The 21,885-nt window shown below is 42.8% G+C and overlaps 1 protein-coding gene across 1 annotated transcript in view; it reads right to left on the reverse strand.

Moving 5' to 3' along the window:
• The window catches only part of LOC143171894 (transcription factor RFX3-like), a 186,816-nt gene extending 169,595 nt beyond the window's left edge, over window positions 1-17,221 (reverse strand). Inside the window, exon 1 of the mRNA XM_076361059.1 lies at window positions 17,175-17,221. The gene's annotated coding sequence lies outside the window, so the exon portion shown is untranslated. The remainder of the gene's footprint in view (window positions 1-17,174) is intronic.
• Between the last annotated feature and the right edge of the window lie 4,664 nt (window positions 17,222-21,885).

The raw sequence follows: 21,885 nt of genomic DNA on the forward strand, positions 1-21,885 counted from the left end.
GATTCATGCGATACACATCCATGAAATTGGGCCCTCAGTATTTAATTAACATAAAACCAGCTCATTCATGTTCTTTGCTCTATTTAGCAGATAATTGTGTCATAAACACAGTATATGATCCCAGAGTGAATATTGTGTATGGGTGAATTCATTCAAGGAGGCTATCATACATGCTGCAGTAGTACAGAAATAGCAGATGAGCCCCAGAAAATTGTCTTCTATTCATTCACAGAACTACATTAGTGCCAATGTATTTTTACTGATAAACCTTTAGTGTTTTAAAATTTCCTTCACGCACAAAATATAGTATATTTTTAAACATTCTGTAATATTATTTAGCCTTACACTAACACCAGTTAAATGGATTTTATTAGTTTTGCAATGGGACACTGTATTGGGTGTACGTGGCAAGGTTTTAGTAGCACAACGGGCTGCATGGGTTTGGCCTCTGTGAGAAGAGGTACGGGGCTGCCCTGTGCCAGACAGAGCCAGTTCCAGCTGGTTTGGCAATGGACCAACTGCTGGCCAAAGCTGTACCAATCAGCAAACCTAGTGACACCTCTGTGATAATATATTTAAGAAAGGGCAATAGGACGCATAAGCAGTGGAAGGAGTGAGGAAAAAAGGTGTGAGAAACAACACTGCAAATGTCAAGGTCAGAGAAAGAGGGGGAGGAGGTACTCCAGGCCCTGGAGCAGAGATTCCCCTGCAGCCCATGGAAGAGACCATGGTGGAGCAGGTATCCACATTAGAGTCCAAGGAGGACCCCATGCCTGAGCAAGTGGATATGCCCTGAAGGAAGCTGCAGCCTGTGGAAAGCCCACGCTGGAGTAGATTCTCCTGACATGAAATGCAGCCCATGGAGAGGACTCACGCTGGAGCAGGGGAAAAATGTGAGGAAGAAGGGGTGGCAGGGAAGAACTGTTATTACCTACCATAACCCCCCCATTCCCCATCCCCCCTTGTGATCCCCCCTTGTGCTGCTGGGGGGGGGGAACACGACACGACAGGGGAGTTAGGGAATGAAAGAGTGAAGTTGAGCCTGGAAAAAAAGGGGGGGGGGGGAAGGCATTGTTTTGTCTTTGTTTCTCTCCATCCAAATGAATTTTAATTGTCAATATATTAACTTAATTTTCCCCAAGTCGATCTCCCTGTGTTTATCCCTTCAGGAGCAGGCTGTCCCCATGTGCCGAAAGAAGAACGGGCAGGGAAGACGACCAGCCTGGCTGAACGGGGAGCTCTTGCTGGGACTCAGGAAAAAAAGGAGAGTTTACCACTTGTGGAAGAAGGGGCAGGCGACTCAAGAAGAGTACAGGGATCTCGTTAGGTCCTGCAGAGAGGAAATGAGAAAGGCAAAAGCCCAGCTAGAACGCAATCTGGCCGCTGTCGTTAGAGACAACAACAAAAGTTTTTACAAATATATTAATGACAAGAAGAGAGCCAAGGAGAATCTCCATCCTTTATTGGATGCAGGGGGGAACATTGTCACTGAGGATGAGGAAAAGGCTGAGGTACTTAATGCCTTCTTTGCCTCAGTCTTTAATAGTCAGACCAGTTATCCTCAGGGTACTCAGCCCCCTGAGCTGGAAGACAGGGACGGCGAGCAGGATGAACCCCCCATAATCCAAGAGGAAGCAGTCAACGACCTGCTACGCCACCTGGATGCTCACAAGTCTATGGGGCCGGATGGGATCCACCCAAGAGTGCTGAGGGAGCTGGCGGAGGAGCTTGCCAAGACACTCCCCATCATTTATCAGCAGTCCTGGCTAACGGGGGAGATCCCGGATGACTGGAGGCTTGCCAGTGTGACGCCCGTCTACAAGAAGTGCCGGAAGGAGGATCCGGGGAACTACAGGCCTGTCAGCCTGACCTTGGTGCCGGGCAAGATTATGGAGCGGTTCATCTTGAGGGCGCTCACAAAGCATGAGCGGGACAACCAGGGCATCAGGCCCAGCCAGCACGGGTTCATGAGAGGCAGGTCCTGCTTGACCAACCTGATGGTCACCAGGTGACCCGCCTAGTGGATGAGGGAAAGGCTGTGGATGTGGCGCAACTTATGGCCCCAAGTTGCACCAGGGGAGGTTTAGATTGGATGTAAGGAAAAATTTCTTTACTGAAAGAGTGGTTAAGCATTGGAACAGGCTGCCCAGGGAAGTGGTTGAGTCCCCATCCCTGGAAGTATTTAAAAGATGAGTAGATGAGGCACTTAGGGACATGGTTTAGTGGGTGCTGGTGTTGGGTCGATGGTTGGACTCGATGATCTTAGAGGTCTTTTCCAACCTTAATGATTCTATGATTCTATGTGGTCTACCTGGACTTCAGTAAGGCCTTTGACACCGTCTCCCACAGCATTCTCCTAGAGAAGCTGATGGCTCACGGCTTAGACAGGTATACTCTTTGCTGGGTAAAAAACTGGCTGGACAGCCGGGCCCAGAGAGTTGTGGTGAATGGAGTTCCACCCAGTTGGCGGCCGGTCACAAGCGGTGTTCCCCAGGGCTCGGTTTTGGGGCCGGTCTTGTTCAATATCTTTATCAATGATCTGGATGAGGGGATCGAGTGCACCCTCAGGAAGTTTGCAGACGACACCAAGTTGGGCGGGAGTGTTGATCTGCTCGAGGGTAGGAAGGCTCTGCAGAGGGACCTGGACAGGCTGGATCGATGGGCCGAGGCCAACTGTATGAGGTTCAACAAGGCCAAGTGCCGGGTCCTGCACTTCGGCCACAACAACCCCATGCAGCGCTACAGGCTTGGGGAAGAGTGGCTGGAAAGCTGCCTGTCGGAAGAGTACCTGGGGGTGCTGGTTGACAGCCGGCTGAACATGAGCCGGCAGTGTGCCCAGGCGGCCAATGGCATCCCGGCCTGTATCAGAAATAGTGTGGCCAGCAGGAGTAGGGAAGTGATTGTGCCCCTGTACTCGGCACTGGTGAGGCCGCACCTCGACTACTGTGTTCAGTTTTGGGCCCCTCACGACAAGAAGGACGTTGAGGTGCTGGAGCGTGTCCAGAGAAGGGCAACGAAGCTGGTGAGGGGTCTGGAGAACAAGTCTTATGAGGAGCGGCTGAGGGAACTGGGACTGTTTAGTCCGGAGAAGAGGAGGCTGAGGGGAGACCTTATTGCTCTCTACAACTACCTAAAAGGAGGTTGTAGCGAGGTGGGTGTCGGTCTCTTCTCCCAAGTAACTAGCGATAGGACGAGAGGAAATGGTCTCAAGTTGCACCAGGGGAGGTTTAGATTGGACATGAGAAAAATTTCTTTACTGAAAGAGTGGTTAAACATTGGAACAGGCTGCCCAGGGAAGTGGTTGAGTCACCATCCCTGGAGGTATTTAAAAGATGTGTAGATGAGGCGCTTAGGGACATGGTTTAGAGGGCATGGTAGTGTTGGGTTGACGGTTGGACTCGATCTTAGAGGACTTTTCCAACCTTAATGATTCTATGATTCTATGTCATATGACACCCAGGCAAGTGGACCACCATGGAGAGTGGTATCCAAGTACCTGAGGGAATTAGCTGTGCTGGAGGTGATTTATGATGACCTGAACAATGAACAACTATCCAAAGATCCAGATGAAGTCAAGTGCACATGACCCATGTGGCGGAAGTTTATAAGGAGCTCACCATCGTCATACGCCAATTCATTGGCAGCGATAACCTGGAAAGATGGAGAGGAACAAACAGTGGATGAATTGGCTAGTCAACTCCGGCAATACGAGGAAAGTCTCTCTTCCTCCCTCGTCTCGGCTGTGGAGAAACTGTCCCGGGAGATCCAGCAACTCAGAGAGGATAGGTCCTACTCCCCACCTGTACGGACCAGTATCTCGGCTATTAGAAGTCAGCGTTCTTTTGCTCAAGAGAGAGGATATAAAGGGTACACACCACGGGGCACCCTATGGTTTTACCTGCGTGACCACGGAGAGGACATGAGGAAGTGGGATGGAAAACCTACCTCAGCCCTAGGGGCACGGGTACGTGAATTGCAAGGGAAAAAAATCACAAAAGGGGGTTCTTCCAGGAAAACTGCTGCTCCAGTTTCCAGCGGGCAGTTCCCCAGACAGGGTAGAAGGGCTGATCTTACTCCTGATCTTAATGAAGAGACTTCTGACTCGTATGTACAAGAAGTGAGAAATGAGTACTGTGATGAGGATCAGAGGGGCCCTGCCTCCAGCCAGGGGGAGGAAAGGGACAACCGGGTTTACTGGACTGTGTGGATTCGGTGGCCTGGCACATCGGACCCACAGAAGTATAAGGCTCTAGTAGACACCGGTGCACAGTGTACCCTAATGCCATCAAGCTACAAAGGGGCAGAACCCATCTGTATTTCTGGGGTGATGGGGGGATCCCAAAAGCTAACTGTATTGGAAGCCGAAGTAAGCCTAACTGGGAATGGGTGGCAGAAGCACCCCATTGTGACTGGCCCAGAGGCTCCGTGCATCCTTGGCATAGACTACCTCAGGAGAGGGTATTTCAAGGACCCAAAAGGGTACCGGTGGGCTTTTGGTATAGCTGCCTTGGAGATGGAGGAAATTAAACAGCTGTCCACCTTGCCTGGTCTCTCGGAGGACCCCTCTGTTGTGGGGTTGCTGAAGGTCGAAGACCAACAGGTGCCAATCGCTACCACCACGGTGCACTGGCGGTAATATCGCACCAACCGAGACTCCCTGATTCCCATTCATGAGCTGATTCGTCGACTGGAGAGCCAAGGAGTGATCAGCAAGACTCACTCACCCTTTAACAGTCCCATATGGCCAGTGCGAAAGTCTAATGGAGAGTGGAGACTAACAGTAGACTATCGGGGCCTAAATGAAGTCACGCCACCACTGAGTGCTGCTGTGCCAGACATGCTAGAACTTCAATACGAACTGGAGTCAAAGGCAGCCAAGTGGTATGCCACAATTGATATCGCTAATGCATTTTTCTCAATCCCTTTGGCAGCAGAGTGCAAGCCACAGTTTGCTTTCACTTGGAAGAGTGTTCAGTACACCTGGAACCGACTGCCCCAGGGGTGGAAACACAGCCCCACCATTTGCCATGGACTGATCCAGACTGCACTGGAACAGGATGAGGCTCCAGAACACCTGCAATACATTGAGGACATCATTGTGTGGGGCAACACAGCAGGAGAAGTTTTTGAAAAACGGAAGGAAATAGTCCAAATCCTGCTGAAGGCTGGTTTTGCCATAAAACAAAGTAAAGGTCAAGGGACCTGCACAGGAGATCCAGTTTTTAGGAATAAAATGGCAAGATGGACGTCGTCAGATCCCAATAGATGTGATCAACAAAATAACAGCCACGTCTCCACCAACTAGCAAAAAGGAAACACAAGCTTTCTTAGGCGTCGTGGGTTTTTGGAGAACGCATATTCCAAATTACAGTCTGATCGTAAACCCTCTCTATCAAGTGACCCGGAAGAAGAACGATTTCAAATGGGGCCCTGAACAACGACAAGCCTTTGAACAAATTAAAGAGGAGATAGTTCATGCAGTAGCCCTTGGCCCAGTCCGGGCAGGACAAGATGTAAAAAATGTGCTCTACACCGCAGCCAGGGAGAATGGCCCTACCTGGAGCCTCTGGCAGAAAGCACCAGGGGAGACACGAGGTCGACCCCTAGGGGTTTGGAGTCGGGGATACAGAGGATCCGAGGCGCACTATACTCCAACTGAAAAAGAGATATTGGCAGCATAGGAAGGGGTTCGAGCTGCTTCGGAAGTGACTGGTACTGAAGCACAGCTCCTCCTGGCACCCCGACTGCCGGTGCTAGGCTGGATGTTCAGAGGGAGGGTCCCCTGTACACATCATGCAACTGATGCTACATGGAGTAAGTGGGTCGCACTGATCACACAACGGGCTCGAATAGGAAACCCCAGTCGCCCAGGAATCCTGGAAGTGATCATGGATTGGCCAGAGGGCAAAGATTTTGGAATATCACCAGAAGAGGAGGTGACACGTGCTGAGGAGGCTCCAATGTAAAATGAACTACCAGAAAATGAGAAGCAATATGCCCTGTTCACTAATGGGTCCTGTCGTATTGTGGGAAAGCATCGGAGGTAGAAAGCTGCTGTATGGAGTCCTATGCGACAAGTTGTAGAAACTGCTGAAGGAGAAGGTGAATCGAGCCAATTTGCAGAAGTAAAGGCCATCCAGCTGGCTTTAGACATTGCTGACTGAGAAAAGTGGCCAGTGCTCTATCTCTGTACTGACTCATGGATGGTGGCAAATGCCCTGTGGGGGTGGTTGCAGCAATGGAAGCGGAGCAACTGGCAGCGCAGAGGCAAACCCATCTGGGCTGCCGCATTGTGACAAGATATTGCTGCCCAGGTAGAGAATCTGGTTGTAAAAGTCCATCACTGGCAACATAAGGGTGAATTATTTATAGCTCGGTGGGCCCATGACACCTCAGGGTGCCATCAAGGAAGAGATGCAACATACAGATGGGCTCGTGATCGAGGGGTGGACTTGACCATGGACACTATTGCGCAGGTTATCCATGAATGCGAAACATGCGCTGCAATCAAGCAAGCCAAGCGGTTAAAGCCTCTCTGGTGTGGAGGACGATGGCTGAAATATCAATATGGGGAGGCCTGGCAGATCGATTATGTCACACTCCCACAAACCCGCCAAGGCAAGCGCCACGTGCTTACAATGGTGGAAGCAACCACCGGATGGCTGGAAACATATCCCGTGCCCCATGCCACTGCCCGGAACACTCTCCTGGGCCTTGAAAAGCAAGTCCTATGGCGACATGGCACCCCAGAAAGAATTGAGTCAGACAACGGGACTCATTTCCGAAACAACCTCATAGACACCTGGGCCAAAGAGCATGGCATTGAGTGGGTGTATCACATCCCCTATCATGCACCAGCCTCTGGGAAAATCGAACGATACAATGGACTGTTAAAGACTACACTGAGAGCAATGGGTGGCAGGACATTCAAACATTGGGATACGCATTTAGCAAAGGCCCCCTGGTTAGTCAACACGAGGGGATCTGCCAATCGAGCAGGCCCTGCCCAGTCCAAATTTTACGTACTGTAGATGGGAATAAAGTCCCTGTAGTGCACATAAAAAATATGCTGGGGAAGACAGTCTGGGTTATTCCTGCCTCGGGCAAATGCAAACCCATCCGTGGGATTGCTTTTGCTCAAGGACCTGGGTGCACTTGGTGGGTGATGCGGAAGGATGGGGAAGTCCGATGTGTACCTCAAGGGGATTTGATTTTGGGTGAGAATGGCCCATGATTTGAACTGTATAATGTTAATTGGTATGTAATATTATATGCCATACTAATGATATTACAATAAGAATCACCCAGATTAACAAAGAATGAACTTCGATGGAACCGTGCAAAGAGCAGTGATAATGGAACCAGAACTGACTTCAACATGAAACAATCCAACACCACATACCATCTACATCTTTCCTGCCCTGAAAGATTATTATGACAGATGGAGCCCAAAGTCATGGACTAAATGAACTCACCGAACATTTTAGAGGGATGGCCCATAGACTAAGGGAATGATATCTGTGTGTATATATCAAAAGATAGGTGATTAATGGGAATGTATTGGAAACTGTGGGGACCTGGGCATGACGTAGATGGTATAGAATAAGGGGTGGATACTGTCCTGGTTTCAGCTGGGATAGTTAATTTCCTTCCTAGTAGCTGGTACAGTGCTGTGTTTTGTATTTAGGATGAGAATAATGTTGATAACACACGGATGTTTTAGTTGTTGCTAGGTAGTGCTTACACTAGTCAAGGACTTTTCAGCTCTCCATGCTCTACTGACTAAGAAGGCTGGAGGTGCACAAGAAGCTGGGAGAGGGGCACAGCCAGGACAGCTGACCCAAACTAGCCAAAGGGATATTCCATACCATGTGACATCATGCTCAGTATATGAACTGAGGGAAAGCTGGCCAGGGGGACCGCTGTTCGGGGACTGGCTGGGCATCGGTCGGCAGGTGGTGAGCAACTGCATTGTGCATCACTTGCTTTGTATATTCTTTTATTATTATGATTTTATTTCAATTATTAAACTCTTCTTATCTCAACCCACGAGTTTTCTCACTTTTACTCTTCCGATTCTCTCCCCCATCCCACCAGGGCGGGGAGAGTGAGCGAGCGGCTGTGTGGTGCTCATTTGCCAGCTGAGGTTAAACCACGACAATAGTCTAAAAGAAGATAAGTATATATACAATACATGATAAATCAGTTACTTGGGAGAAGGTGGAGGGGGGAACTGCATGAAGATAATGGAGACTGTACTGGAAAATAAATTAAATCCTTACAGAAACTCAAAAGTAATCTACATGATTTGAGAATACATACTTACCATCAGTTTTTATAAGGGAAGACATATGAAAATTCCCAAATGTACTGGTTTTGGCTGGGATAGAGTTAATTTTCTTCATAGTAGCTAGTATGGGGCTATGTTTTTGATGTGTGCTGAAAACAGTGTTGATAACACAGCGATGTTTTTGTTATTGCTGAGCAGTGCTTACACAGAGTCAAGGCCTTTTCTGCTCCTCACACCAGCCCACTAGTGAGTAGGCTGGGGGTGCACAAGAAGTTGGGAGCCGACACAGCTGGGACAGCTGACCCCAACTGACCAAAGGGATATTCCATACCATATCATGCTCAGGAATAAATCTGCAGGGAAGAAGAAGGAAGTGCGGGGTGACGTTCAGAGTGATGGCATTTGTCTTCCCAAGTAACCGCTATGCGTGATGGAGCCCTGCTTTCCTGGAGATGGTCCTAAACACCTGCCTGCCAATCAGAAGTAGTGAATGAATTCCTTGTTCTGCTTTGCTTGCGTGCGTGGCTTTTGCTTTGCCTATTAAACCGTCTTTATCTCAACCCACGAGTTTTCTCACTTTTAGCCTTCCGATTCTCTCCCCCATCCCACTGTGGGGGGAGTGAGCGAGCGGCTGTGTGGTGCTTAGTTGCCGGCTGGGGTTAAACCACGACACCAGTTCTCTGAAAAGGTCACTACTATAAGTAAAAGTTGCTTGTTGCTTATATAGTAAAAACACCTTTAAAAAATTATGGGCTATGAATATGAACAACTACATTATAAAAGGTATTTTCTATAGTTTGTCTTTTCTAAATTTCTGCTTTCTACTTACTTTCCATTACTCAAAAAAAAAAATTAGATTTTAACCTCCAAATTGCAAACCTTCAATTTATGCGTCTCAGATCTTCTCTCTTCCATCTTTGCTTCATCACCTTTTCTCTGAAGTCTCCAGTTTTAGTGGTAGTTGCTAGTTTACTACACTAATACCTCCTTTTTGCAAAGATAACTGAACTGATAGTCTAATGACATCATACTAATTCAGAAGGTTGTTCATACAAGTGCTTAACTCCTACTTAAATTAACTGAATTCACATTCTTAAAACTAAGTGCTTGCTTAACAACTTCCCTAAAGATAGACAGACCTAAATACCTGCTTCAAATATGCTTTATAAATGCTTTTTAAGTCCCCAGTTTAGAACAATATGCCACATAAATATGATTATTCAGATACATACATAAACATTTGTTTTACTGAATATATCATCTTCACCTACTAATATGCTTTGCAGTGAGAATTCTGATGTTAGTGATATCACAGAAGAACACATTTTGAAATGGACTATTTGAGCTGGAAGGTACTATTCACATAGTCTGACTTGAGACCCATTTAACAAATACTTTTTCAGAATGCAACACTAAAACATGCCAAGTCAAATGAGTAACATTGAAGTAGTTTATATTTCCATTCAATGTTCTTGTTCTACAGCGTGAAGGTAGGACTATCGTTTTTATTAATTGAAACTGTATGTTTTAAGCTGTTAGGACAGCTCTCTGCTATTCAGAAGAAAATGGTGCTATTTTAATGAAATATAACACATCACAAAGAACTAAATTGGGCTTTTTATTATAGTTTTTGGCCTTTAGCAGAACTACACTTTAACTGTTCCAAAAGCAGACACAAGAAATGAATAAGGGTAGTAATCTAATTTAGATTTAACTAGCATTTAAAAAAAAAAAAAAAACCACCAACGTGCTAGTTCTTAAGTCAGTCAGCCAGGTGAGAAATTTTAAACTTGAATGTAGTTGTACAGAGTAACGCATTTTACTATTTGCGAGAGAATTTGTGCCTCATTCCATCTCCATACCACCTACCTGCCCACATATTTTCTACCTTTTTCACACCTTTAACACAAAGGATTTGAAAAGGTAAAACACTGACAAACTGGTATGACAGAGTAAATTTGTCCGTCAGTCAGTTTTATACACATCTTCACAAGAATTTCACAAACCTTTTTTAAAAAGGTTAGAGTTTGATTTAAAATAGCCAATTTTCTTGTGTTTAGCAAATAAAATTTAAAAAAAAATCAATATAGGATTTTATATTAACATTCGTCTCCAAAAAAGTTAGAAAAATTGCCTCAGCATATTTGTTAGCTGAACCAAGAGAAGACAACATAAAAAATAAAAATAATGAAACACTGACCATGTATATTTTGGAACATAAAAATTGTCTAAATGAGATTAGCTGATACCGCAAGCTTCACATAGACACAAGAACCCCTACAGTAGGCAGTTATGGAATAACTCTTCAGGGGAGGTCTCTTTCTAACTCCATTAGTTTGACTTATACCCCAAAGTAAAAGATTTTGATTCCTTCAAAAACATTTGTTTGTTTACTTGTTTAGCTGGTGACTTTTAGGAAGTCCTACAATGGATTAATTTACAAGAGAAGTTGAAATTTACAAATCACCTTAAGCAAGCATTAAATATCTTACTTAATGGTCCATTTAATGATTCTTTATTTCCTGTTTTGTCTCATAGTACTATGCTAAAAAAAAAAAAAAAAAAAACCACAAAACCACCACAAAAAGAACCCACACACACCCCAAAACATTACAGCCACTCTCATTCTACACAGCTCTATTAGTTTTGGTACCAGAAGCATTCTGAAGTACCTTTGTTTTACAAGGGGCTTCCTATTTTTGAGGGACAAAAAGTTCTTAAATTCAAACTAGTTTATTATGAAAAGAAAACCATGACAACTGTTTGTACTCTTGCTTTATTATTACATCTGACATGGCTGCTCTTAGAAATTCAATCTACTACTGTTGCTAGGAGTCAGTTGCTGTGCAACCTAAAAGGTATGTGGTGCTTTCAGGTTAAGAAGCATTAATAAATCCGTAGGCCTCCTTATACATTTTTGACCAATTTGCTTAAAGAGCTTAAAACTCTTCTCAAATAGTCACCACACACCTCCAGATATCTTTTTTTTTTTTTAAAGGGTTATGCTAACAGATCTTAACAATTGCACTGTTTTTTGGCTGGGATAGAATTAATTTTCTTCATAGCAGCTTGTATGGTTCTGTGTTTTGGATTTGTGACTAAAACAGTGTTGATAACACATCCATGTTTTAGCTATTGTTTAAGAGTGCTTATGCAGCGTCAAGGCCTTTTCTGTTTCTCACACTGCCCTGCCAGCAATTAGACTGGGGGTGCTCAAGAAGTTGGGAGGGGACACAGCTGGGACAGCTGACCCCAACTGACCAAAGGGACATTCCATACCATATGACATCATGCTTAGCAATAAAAACTGGGGGGAAGGAGGAAGAAGGGGGGAATGTTTGGAGTTATGGCACTTGTCTTCCCAAGGAACCATTATGTGTGATGAAGCCCTGCTTTCCGGGGAATGGCTAAACATCTGCCTGCAGATGGGAAGTAGCAAATGAATTCCTTATTTTACTTTGCTTGTACACACAAGCAAATATTTAATAAATAGTAAAGCAGAAAAACTAAAGCAGTACATATTATCTTCACTGAATTCTAACTGAAAGCAAACAACAAAGTTTTCCTCTAATTTGTCATTTAGGAGGACAATTAAAAATCTTAAACACCAAGAAACCTCAAAGTTAATGTTTCAGCAGCTAAAACAGCTGCACAGCATGCTCTGTAGACATATTTTATTTTATGCTCCCAAAGAACAACATATCAAGCTCTATATTTTGGACCATAAATTAACAACCTAAAAAAAAAAAACAACTTAAAAATGGCAGCATGATGCTTCATATTTACTTTTTATATCTACGTATGCCCAATGGATCTTCAAGTTGACTCTAAGATATTTTTGTCAAACTGTGTTCTTCTGTTTTTGCTCATTATTTTCCATCATAAAGATTCTGCAGGCCTGTCCTGGTTTTGGCTGGGATAGAGTTAATTTTCTTTCTAGTAGCTGGTATAGTGCTGTGTTTTGGATTTAGGATGAGAATAATGTTGATAACACACTGATGTTTTAGTTGTTGCTAAGTAGTGCTTACACTAGCCAAGGACTTTTCAGCTTCCCATGCCCTGCCAGGGAGAAGCTGGGAGGGGGCACAGCCAGGACAGCTGACCCAAACTGGCCAAAGGGGTATTCCATACCATGTGACATCATGCTCAGTATATAAAGCTGGGGGAAGTTAGCCGGGGGAGGGGTGACCACTGCTTGGGAACTGGCTGGGCATCGGTCGGTGGGTGGTGAACAATTGCATTGTGCATCACTTATTTTGTATATTCTTTTATCATTATTATTATTATTTTCCCTTCCTTTTCTGTCCTATTAAACTGTCTTTATCTCAACCCATGAATTTTACTCTTTTTTTTTCCCCAATTCTCTCCCCCATCCCACTGGGGGCGTGGGGGAGGAGTAAGCAAACAGCTGTGTGGTGTTTAGCTGCCTGCCGAGTTAAACCACAACAAGGCCAAATTAGATATCTACAAATACCTCTACAGGATCAGTGTTTTCAATAATATTTTATCAAATCCACTGGAGAAATGGCACATAGAAGAAGTGAATGATATGGCTTTTCTCCTATAAGTTGTTCTATAGTAGCACGATGACATCTATAGGAAATCTGGCTTATGCCTTTTGCCCTTGAAATGCATCCATATTACAATAGATGGAGTATAGGGTGTGGATGTTTGCTGATTGGCCAGCTATCTATTGCCAAATGGAATATATAACACCTGAGCACCAACTGCCTTTTCTTCAACAGTAGCATTAAATTTAGTCTTACCTTTCCCCAGATAATTATTCTGATGAAATCTGTGTTTTTGAAACCTCTACCCCTCTTTCAAATAAGATGGAGGGCAGTATCACAGAAACTATTTCCTTAGGAACACAAGAATAAAAAAATGTCTCGAAAGTTATCGGAAAGGCTAAGATAATTAGTCTATACAATACCCAGTTTGTGCACCTCAAAACATTTCATACTACTTGGTCGAGCTTTTCTACAGGGACCTCAAAAAAGAATAACAAAACAAAGACTGCTCTGAAAGCAAAAAGTCGGGGGAGAAGCAAATTTCTTCCTAAGAGAGCATTCATCAATGAAAATTGTTTTGTAACTGGTATTTTGTTTCTTCTCCAGAATTCATAAGCTTACAATGTTTTTTCTAAAGCAAAAACCAAACTTTTTTTTTTGCCTATATTAGGATAATGGACTTATAAGACAAACCATAAAGAGAAGTTGCCTCATCTCCTGCACTTTTAGGATTTAGCATTGTAAAGAACACAGTAGCAACTCGGAGTCCAGAATCAAGCACCCATTTCCATCAACACAGGCAAAAAGATAAATATAGAGACTTAATAAGTACAGTAATTGCTACTTTTAATTACTTTCAAGGACAGATCACTGCAACATTAAAAGCTACCCTATTGATTGTGATCTCAAAAGTGATGAAAGACAGCTTGGAAAATAGTCTAAAATTATTATATCTACATAGCTACAGTTAAAGATATCTAGATATATTATACTGTAAAAATAGTTATACTTAAAAACTAGCTAATGATTATCTGAACTACATTTTACAGTCTTGATTTTTGTTAGATCTAGTTTCTACTGAGAGCAAGTGTTTTGCTCTGTGTTGTTCAAGGATGTACTAGAGACAGGAGGGACTTCAGCAAAGAGCAGTTGCAATGCTGTCCAACTTCAGTTGTTCCATAAGTAACCCTTTATTAGTGCCATAAGATAGTCCCTTGAATGTAACTAAATTGAAACTTCTGCAGACATATAGGTTTGTTTATATAAAACAGGATAGAGTCTCAATCTGTTAAGTTTGGTGAGACAGCTTGGTTGAATAAGTATTCCTCACATGAAGAAATTCAACCAGAACCAGGCCCTACTGAAATTAAACCAGCACTCCCCCCTCCACTATTATGGAGTATCTCCCTCATCTGTGAGACTAGCATGCAGTACAGTACAAATTGTCCAAGTTCAATGCTCCCTTTAGTCTTTTCCACTCAAATTCCTTCTCCCTCACTCACTCCTCAGCATCAAACTTTTAAGTACTTGATGCAAGTATGTAGAGCAGGCTTTGACACATATGCAGATGCTAATTCTCTCTAAACAGCTGTTTCACATGTACACAATAAAGATCTACCTGAAGTGGAATGGATATTGCCATCTACACTTAAGACTTTTGAACATTTTCCAGCATAAATGTGTTTTCATTTTGGTGTATCTTTACTAAATTTATTCTTTTTCCAGCTAGGCATAGTGTCAATCACCCAAAACTTTCAGGAAAATTAACTTCTCTGCAATTCCAAGAATAGGGCATGTTTAAAAAAAAAAAGCTCAATCACCTGTATTTAAATGTATACATAGATACATATATGTAAAACATTTTTTTAACATAGATACTAATAAAAAAAAAAACCAAAAACAGCTACTCCAATACTAAGTTTTAGTAAATCCCTGATTTTTTAATGGTAAATTTAATGTGGTAAAGGGTTATCACACCAACAGAGATGTCAAGCCAGGCACAGAAGCACTACTATATCACAAAGGGGGCAGGCTTTAATATGTTCTGCAAAAATCTAAACAGATGTCAACTGAGCACACTTACAGATAATTTCTAAATTATCTAAAAAAATAATTTTAAAACTTCCTCAGATTCTTCTACTTGACAAAAATGCAAACTCCTCAACATGATTATTTTCACAATATGTTTGAAGATGTTTTAACCAATCTTTAGGTTGCTGGTGTGAAAAATAGATCCCGAACTGCTGAATAAGCGTTCTTTCTAGTCATTTGCAATTGGCTGAAGGAGTCTTCTTCAAAATAAATTTTAAATGTCAATTTTGTGTATATTGAGATGAAGCATGTAACATTTACACCCCAAAAGAAAACAGATTAACAAAAGAGTAACTGTACGCTATCCCTGCAGCTCAGCTGGATATACTTCAGAGATGTCTGATATACAACGCTTCCCAGCCTTGCCACATCCCACTACCTCAAGTAAACTGTGAAACATTAAACCACGTGGAAGCGAAGCACCTAACAAGGAAAAGGAAAGAACAGTGGATAGGAAACAATTCACCAAAAAGGAACCATATTGAGGAGATTAATAAAGATTGAAACTGAGTGCCAGCAAATACAGAAAACAGAATTATAAAATGTATTTGAACAGACAAAACTATCAGCAATAATAAAAAAGCAAAGTAGGACTAAAACATAAATTGCAAAAGCAAAGAAAATGTTGACACAAAACAGATTTAAAGACTAACATTTAGTTTAACTTCTTATCTAGAAACAAAATGAGCAAAATGTTCCAAGGATGTTCTTTAGCTTCTCCCATTATCTGAATTCTAAATATCCCTTTAAGAATCTAGCATTTTGTCTTTCACAGGCTTGTATCTGCATGTTAGTAAACTAATCCTAAAAAATTAATCATTATTTTCCTAATACAATATTACTTTATAGTTAGCTCAAAATTAGATTTAATTCAAAAGGACTGATAATGTGATAAAACAAAACAAAAAGGAATCACTGAAGATAAAGATATCCCTGTTTTGTGCCATGTAAGTATGGGTGTAAGAGACAACTAAACATTTCATCATGGCGCTAAATCAATTATACAGGAAATACACATGGGATTTATGTTAAGAATCAGTGAAAACAACACTGGCTAAGGGGTTATGAAGAACTAGTTACACAGTATCAGTGTTTTTCTTTTAAATTAATTTAAAAATAAGTTAAAACCCACAGTAGATACATTGTCATTGTTTTTCTACATAGCACTTTTATTAGGTAGCAGAAAGACACTATGTTCATAAGAAAGATAGCATATACGTTTTTTGTAAGAAGAGGTGCACTTCCTAACACAGTATAAGCTAGGGTTAATAGACTATAAAGCTATTTTAGAACATCTACTGAGATAATACAACTTGATACAGAAACTGAATGACAACAGGAAACCATATGGATCAACAACATGGCATGGTTGGACCACCTTAATTAAGAAAACATACCCAGGTAGATAGTTCTTATTCCTATGTAATTATACATTAAAGACTTCTTTAGCTCTTCAGAAACAAATGCGTTTCTAAGAAAGTAAGACAAACACACAGCGTTGCGTGCTCTAAATATACACAACTCCTTTGAGTTTACTGAAAACTTAGTGGTTTCTATACTAGCAGATTAAATTCTACAAGTAGTATGAGCTAGAGAATTCAAAAAGGCTCTGAATCAGTGCATGAAAAATAATACAATCAAATATTCCATGTAGAACAAATATGTTTTAAAAGTAAAATGAAAGTGTTAGTTGATGAGAACAGGAAGTTGGGAATTCAGAAGTACAGCCATAAAATTAAATTATAAAATTAAATTGCACTTGCAACCAGATAGCTTGGTTTATGGAAATGACAGCTAATTACACTGAAGGATTTTATATAGTACCAATTAGCCCTTCAACCTCTACTACTAACTACTAATCACACCTTGAAGACAGTTTTAAAGGATCTCTAATCCCTCTGCTGTGTTACCCACTGGCCTTCTCTATTGATATACAAGATACTTTGGAACATTACAAGTACTGCAGCATGTCAGATAACAACTTCCAATAAAAAAAGATAAATACCCTTCATAATAAACAACCACAGGGCAATTTACATCATTTTTTCCCCTTTGGAAATGATGTCTCTTCCCATATTATAAAATAGGAGGGAAGAAAGGCTGAGGAAGAGAAAGCACTCGAGGCTTCTCCCTCCCCCCTCCCCCTCAATCAATAGCGAAGCCCAATGGAGCAGTCCCAGCCTGGACGCTACAAGGAGGGAGGAGGTAAAGGTTGGGGTGGAGGGGGAGGAGAAGGGATAGAAAGGCGGGATTGCAAGCGTTTACAGAACAGTTACATTCACCTGAACTGTGGAAAGCTCTGTTGTTGTTCTTGCTGGTGGTGGCTGTTGTAGGTGACGATGAGGAAGGAGATGGAAAGCAGCGAAAGAGCAGTTGTTGTTGACGAGTAACAGTCACCAGGACTACGGTGACTATGGCGCTTGATTCACAAGGCAACAGTTGCTATAACTCACAAAAGAGAGAGAGCAAGCGAGAGAGGAGGAGGCAGTGGCCCAGCCGAAGAGACCCGGAAGAGGCAGGGCCTTCCGTATGACGGACAGCTTCTAGGGCCGGAGGGGAGGGGGATCCGTTTCCTCAAGGGAGAAAGAAAAGAAGGTTGGGAGGGACGTATTAACTCCTCCACCTCGCTAAGGGGTGCGAGGGCGCATTCTATCCCCAACAGGCAAAGTGGCAGTAGTATGACAATGGACTATCCATGGATGTAAGATCACACTACATCGGAGCGGGCAGGGAGGGAACCTGTAGTGGTGGCTGATTGTTCAAATGGATAGCAACCGCCAGGCCGAAACCCGAGTGGGAGGGAGAAGGAGAGAAGAGGGGGTGTGGTCATATCTGCATATCTGTCTCCCGCGTGGATCATGCTCACCGACATCCTGACGTCACATCCGATTAGCGACTAAGAAAAAGGGGGATTTTGTGCAGGGATTTCCGTTCAGTGGTTTGCTTGCTTCCTGCTACTTGGAAGCAGTTTAGAGTGAACAGGAAGTTATGCTTTGTGCACACTGCTTGTCACCTTTTCCACTGCTTTTTCCATCAGAAAATGGCAGTGAAGAGCCGCTGATGGATGGGTTATTTGTTAACTGCTGCCATTTAAAGTAGGTGAGACTGTGGCAGCAGCTGTACTGCTCTCATTGGCAAAGCTGAATGTTTTCTGTAACTGCTGTATACACTTGGGCTGCTGGACTCAGCACACGCACAACCAGCATGTGCATTACCAGCTGCCTTGTGCCAACCTTTCCCTCCAGCAATGTTCCTCATAGACCCCTACCCTTCCCCACATGCCTTTCCTTAGAATGCAACCTGCTTCTCTTCTATTCCTTCCCTGAACACACTTCGTTCTGCATGCTGCCACCAGGGCAATGCTCTTTAATTTCCTTTCTTCATCCTGTTTCCCCTTAATCTCCCAGATCACCACTGATTCTCTGCTCCTCTAGGGTCATGGGGCTACAAGGTGTTAAGGATGACTGCTTGTTTTAGGGATATAAGGGATGTTGCATATTGGAGGCAATATACAATGTGAGAATTTACATGGCATCATACCTATTTTTCTGCAGTGCATCCACATCTAATGGCCACTATGATCCCATATATCCCTGTAGCCCCAATACATGCAAACCTACAGCTCTTTTGCACCTTTTGTAACCTATAAAATCACTGTATAGTTGTATGCAGCCCATTCTACTATCTACATAACTAGTAATATTTGGCTGTAATACATATATTGGTCATAGCCAGCACAGGCTCATGAGGGGAAAGTCCTGCTTAACTAACTTAATTTCCTTTTATGACAGGGTCACCCATCTAGTTGACCAAGGGAAGCAAAGCTTTTGATACTCTCTCTCACAGTATCCTTCTGGACAAAATGTCCACCACACAGCTAGACAAGTCCATAATACGATGGGTGAACAGTTGGCTGACGGGTCAGGTTCAAAGAGTTATAGTAAATGGGGTTACATCAGGCTGGTGGCCAGTCACCAGTGGGGTTCCCCAGGGCTCAATTTTAGGGCCAGTGCTCTTTAATGGTTTTATAAATGATCTGGACGCAGGAGTCAAATGTCCATTAAGTAAGTTTGCTGATGATACTAAACTAGGAGGAGCTGTGGACTCCCTCGAGGGTAGAGAGGCCTTACAGAGAGGTCTGGATAGACCAGAGAGCTGGGCAATCACCAACCATATGAAATTTAACAAGAGCAAGTGCCGGATTCTCCACCTGGGACGGGATAATCCTGGTTATACATACAAACTGGGAGAAGAGAGGCTGGAGAGCAGCCCCACGGAAAGAGATCTGGGGGTTTGGGTTGATGGCTAGTTGAATATGAGTCAACAGTGTGCCCTGGCAGCCAAAAGGGCCAACCGTGTCCTGGGGTGCATCAAGCCCAGCATAGCTAGCTGGTCGAAGGAAGCGATTGTCCCACTCTACACTGCACTGGTGTGGCCCCACCTCGAATACTGTGTGCAGTATTGGGCGCCTCAATATAAGAAGGACATCAAACTCTTAGAGTGTGTCCAGAGGAGTGCGACCAAGATGGTGAAAGGTCCCGAGGGCAAGACTTATGAGGAGTGGCTGAGGTCACTTGGCTTGTTCAGCTTGGAGAAGAGAAGGCTGAGGGGTGACCTCATCGCAGTCTACAACTTCCTCAAGAGGAGCAGCGGAGGGGGAGGTGCTGATCTCCTCTTTCTGGTGACCAGTGATAGGACATGAGGAAATTGAAGTTGCGTCAAGGGAAGTTCAGATTGGACATTAGGAAAAGGTTCTTCACTGGTCGGTCACTGGAACAGGCTCCCCAGGGAAGTGGTCATGGCCCCAAGCCTGTCAGAGTTCAAGGAGCGTCTGGACGACGCTCTTAGTCATATGGTTTAGTTTTAGGTAGTCCTGCGAGTAGCAGGGAGTTGGACTCAATGATCCTTGTGTCAACCAGCAGGGAATGGTCTTCCATATGGCTGCTGACTGTCTGAATGAGCTGCATGTATTCTCTCACATAGCAGCCATTCTCAAAATCAGGCTGCAGTGGTTTCACTGGCATTTGTTCACCATCCACATAGAGGGCCACAAAATTTATATCATAATGTTTAAAGTTGAAAGGGTTCTTAGCATAATTGCTGCTAAAAGCAAGACAGAATAATCTTAAATTAGTAAAATGATGCTATTTTTCAAGGTGAAGATATAGCTTGTTACTTTCTATTATAGAATCTAATCCTGAGATGCTGAACAAATAACTTCTCCACTAGGTTCTTCTACCTAAATGGATCTCTGGGTGATCGAAGAGCTCACATTCGCTCATCTACATAGCATTATGATGACAGATAAATATAAACTGCAACTTGCTAACAATGGATAATACTTTAATAAGTCAATTTGTTTTGAAGTTAAAAACTATTTTGATAAACATATTTTTCCTTTCTATCCAGCAAATAAAGGTAGTTTAATTTAGCTAATAATATACTGAAAGTGCTGGGGAGTTGTATTTTCATTGAATTTTAAATTCCTTTTTAATGATATAAGGGACAGAAAAGGTATTTCTAAAGGTTGGACAACAAATAATTTTTATCTCATAAAAACTGTTGCCAGAACACTATGACTGTAAGTCCACAGTAATGCTTTAGAATCCTTCATCTTACCCATGATGGTTAAAAAAGCATTGACATCAGGAAGCACTTTATTACTATAAGGGTGACTGAGCACTGGAACAGGTTGCCCAGAGAGGTGGTGGTGGTTGCCTTGGAGATATTCAAAAGCCGTCTGGATATGGTCCTGGGCAACCAGCTCTAGGTGGCCCTGCTTGAGCAGGGGAGTTGGACTAGATGATCTCAAAAGGTCCATTCCAACCTCAACCATTCTGTGATTCTGTGACCTGAAGGCTGTTTCTTCTTGATACTGTACTGTCTTATTTGTTCTGTCAAGCATCATTTGCATGCTTACTTGCTTGAAAAGATGAACAGGATAAGCTGTGGTAAGAGCCTTAAAGTTCTTTCCCTGACTCTACATATTTGTAGAATGTTTTAGAAACATCTTCGGCTTATGAATATATAATCAGCTGTTATATAGGTAGGAGGGTTGTGGCTACCAGTGTTACAAGGAAATTATCAAATCAGTTTAAAGTTGTAATCCTTTCTTCTATGTAGTTAATTTGCAAAGATATCCACTTAGATCCATCAGGGCCTAATGGGCCTAATAGGCCTAATAGAAATTAGAATAGGAATAGGAAATTCTAATTCAAATAATTCCAAATATATAGATTTTTCTCTCAAAATAAACTTTTTAAACTTAAATCATTCTCAAAGAAGGTATGTCTCATCTTAATTTTTTAAGAGATCATCCTTTTTTCTGAATTTTACAACAATTACTCGTTGCTATTATGGAAGTAGAAATGCTAAGGCCTGAGTGGGCCTCTCGACTCAACTCTCATCCTGTCTTCTGAAACAATAATCACTGTGTAACCTTCATGATAAATCAGTCCCTGTGCTAAAGAAAGCAGACTCCAGACCGGCCTTGAGCAGTTCTGTGGCCTTGTGTATGTAACAGACATGAATAACTCACATCCTGTTATGTCTTTTGCATAGCATCTCTAAGTGTATAAAACTTGTATCCACTTTACAGAGACAGAGTTCACATCAGCAGAGACTGTTTCTCTGCTGCTTTGTGCTCTCTCCAATAGCTTCTGTTCTGACCTGATGTAAATTTTATTCCATTTTTTCCATGACAAATTTGGGGCCATGAGTCAGATTCACACATCCTGCTTCACCTGGGAGGAGCACAGACTGCTCCCTGCCAAAACCCCTTGGCACCACTCAGAAAGGTATGGGACCTTTTGAAATCCCTACTGGGACTTTGGGCAATGGTCATCTGTAGGCTCCTGTGGCATGCTGAGACTGCTTAATCCGAACTTTTGATAAAGGTCAGTTCAGACCCAAATTGCTGGCTAAAAGAGAGAAGAAATCTGTAATTTTGGTTCTGGTAAAATTTAGGAGAGGTAAGTCAGGAAAAGTCTGGGT

This window comes from Aptenodytes patagonicus, chromosome W, assembly GCF_965638725.1.
Source record: "Aptenodytes patagonicus chromosome W, bAptPat1.pri.cur, whole genome shotgun sequence".
In the NCBI taxonomy this organism is placed as follows: domain Eukaryota; kingdom Metazoa; phylum Chordata; class Aves; order Sphenisciformes; family Spheniscidae; genus Aptenodytes; species Aptenodytes patagonicus.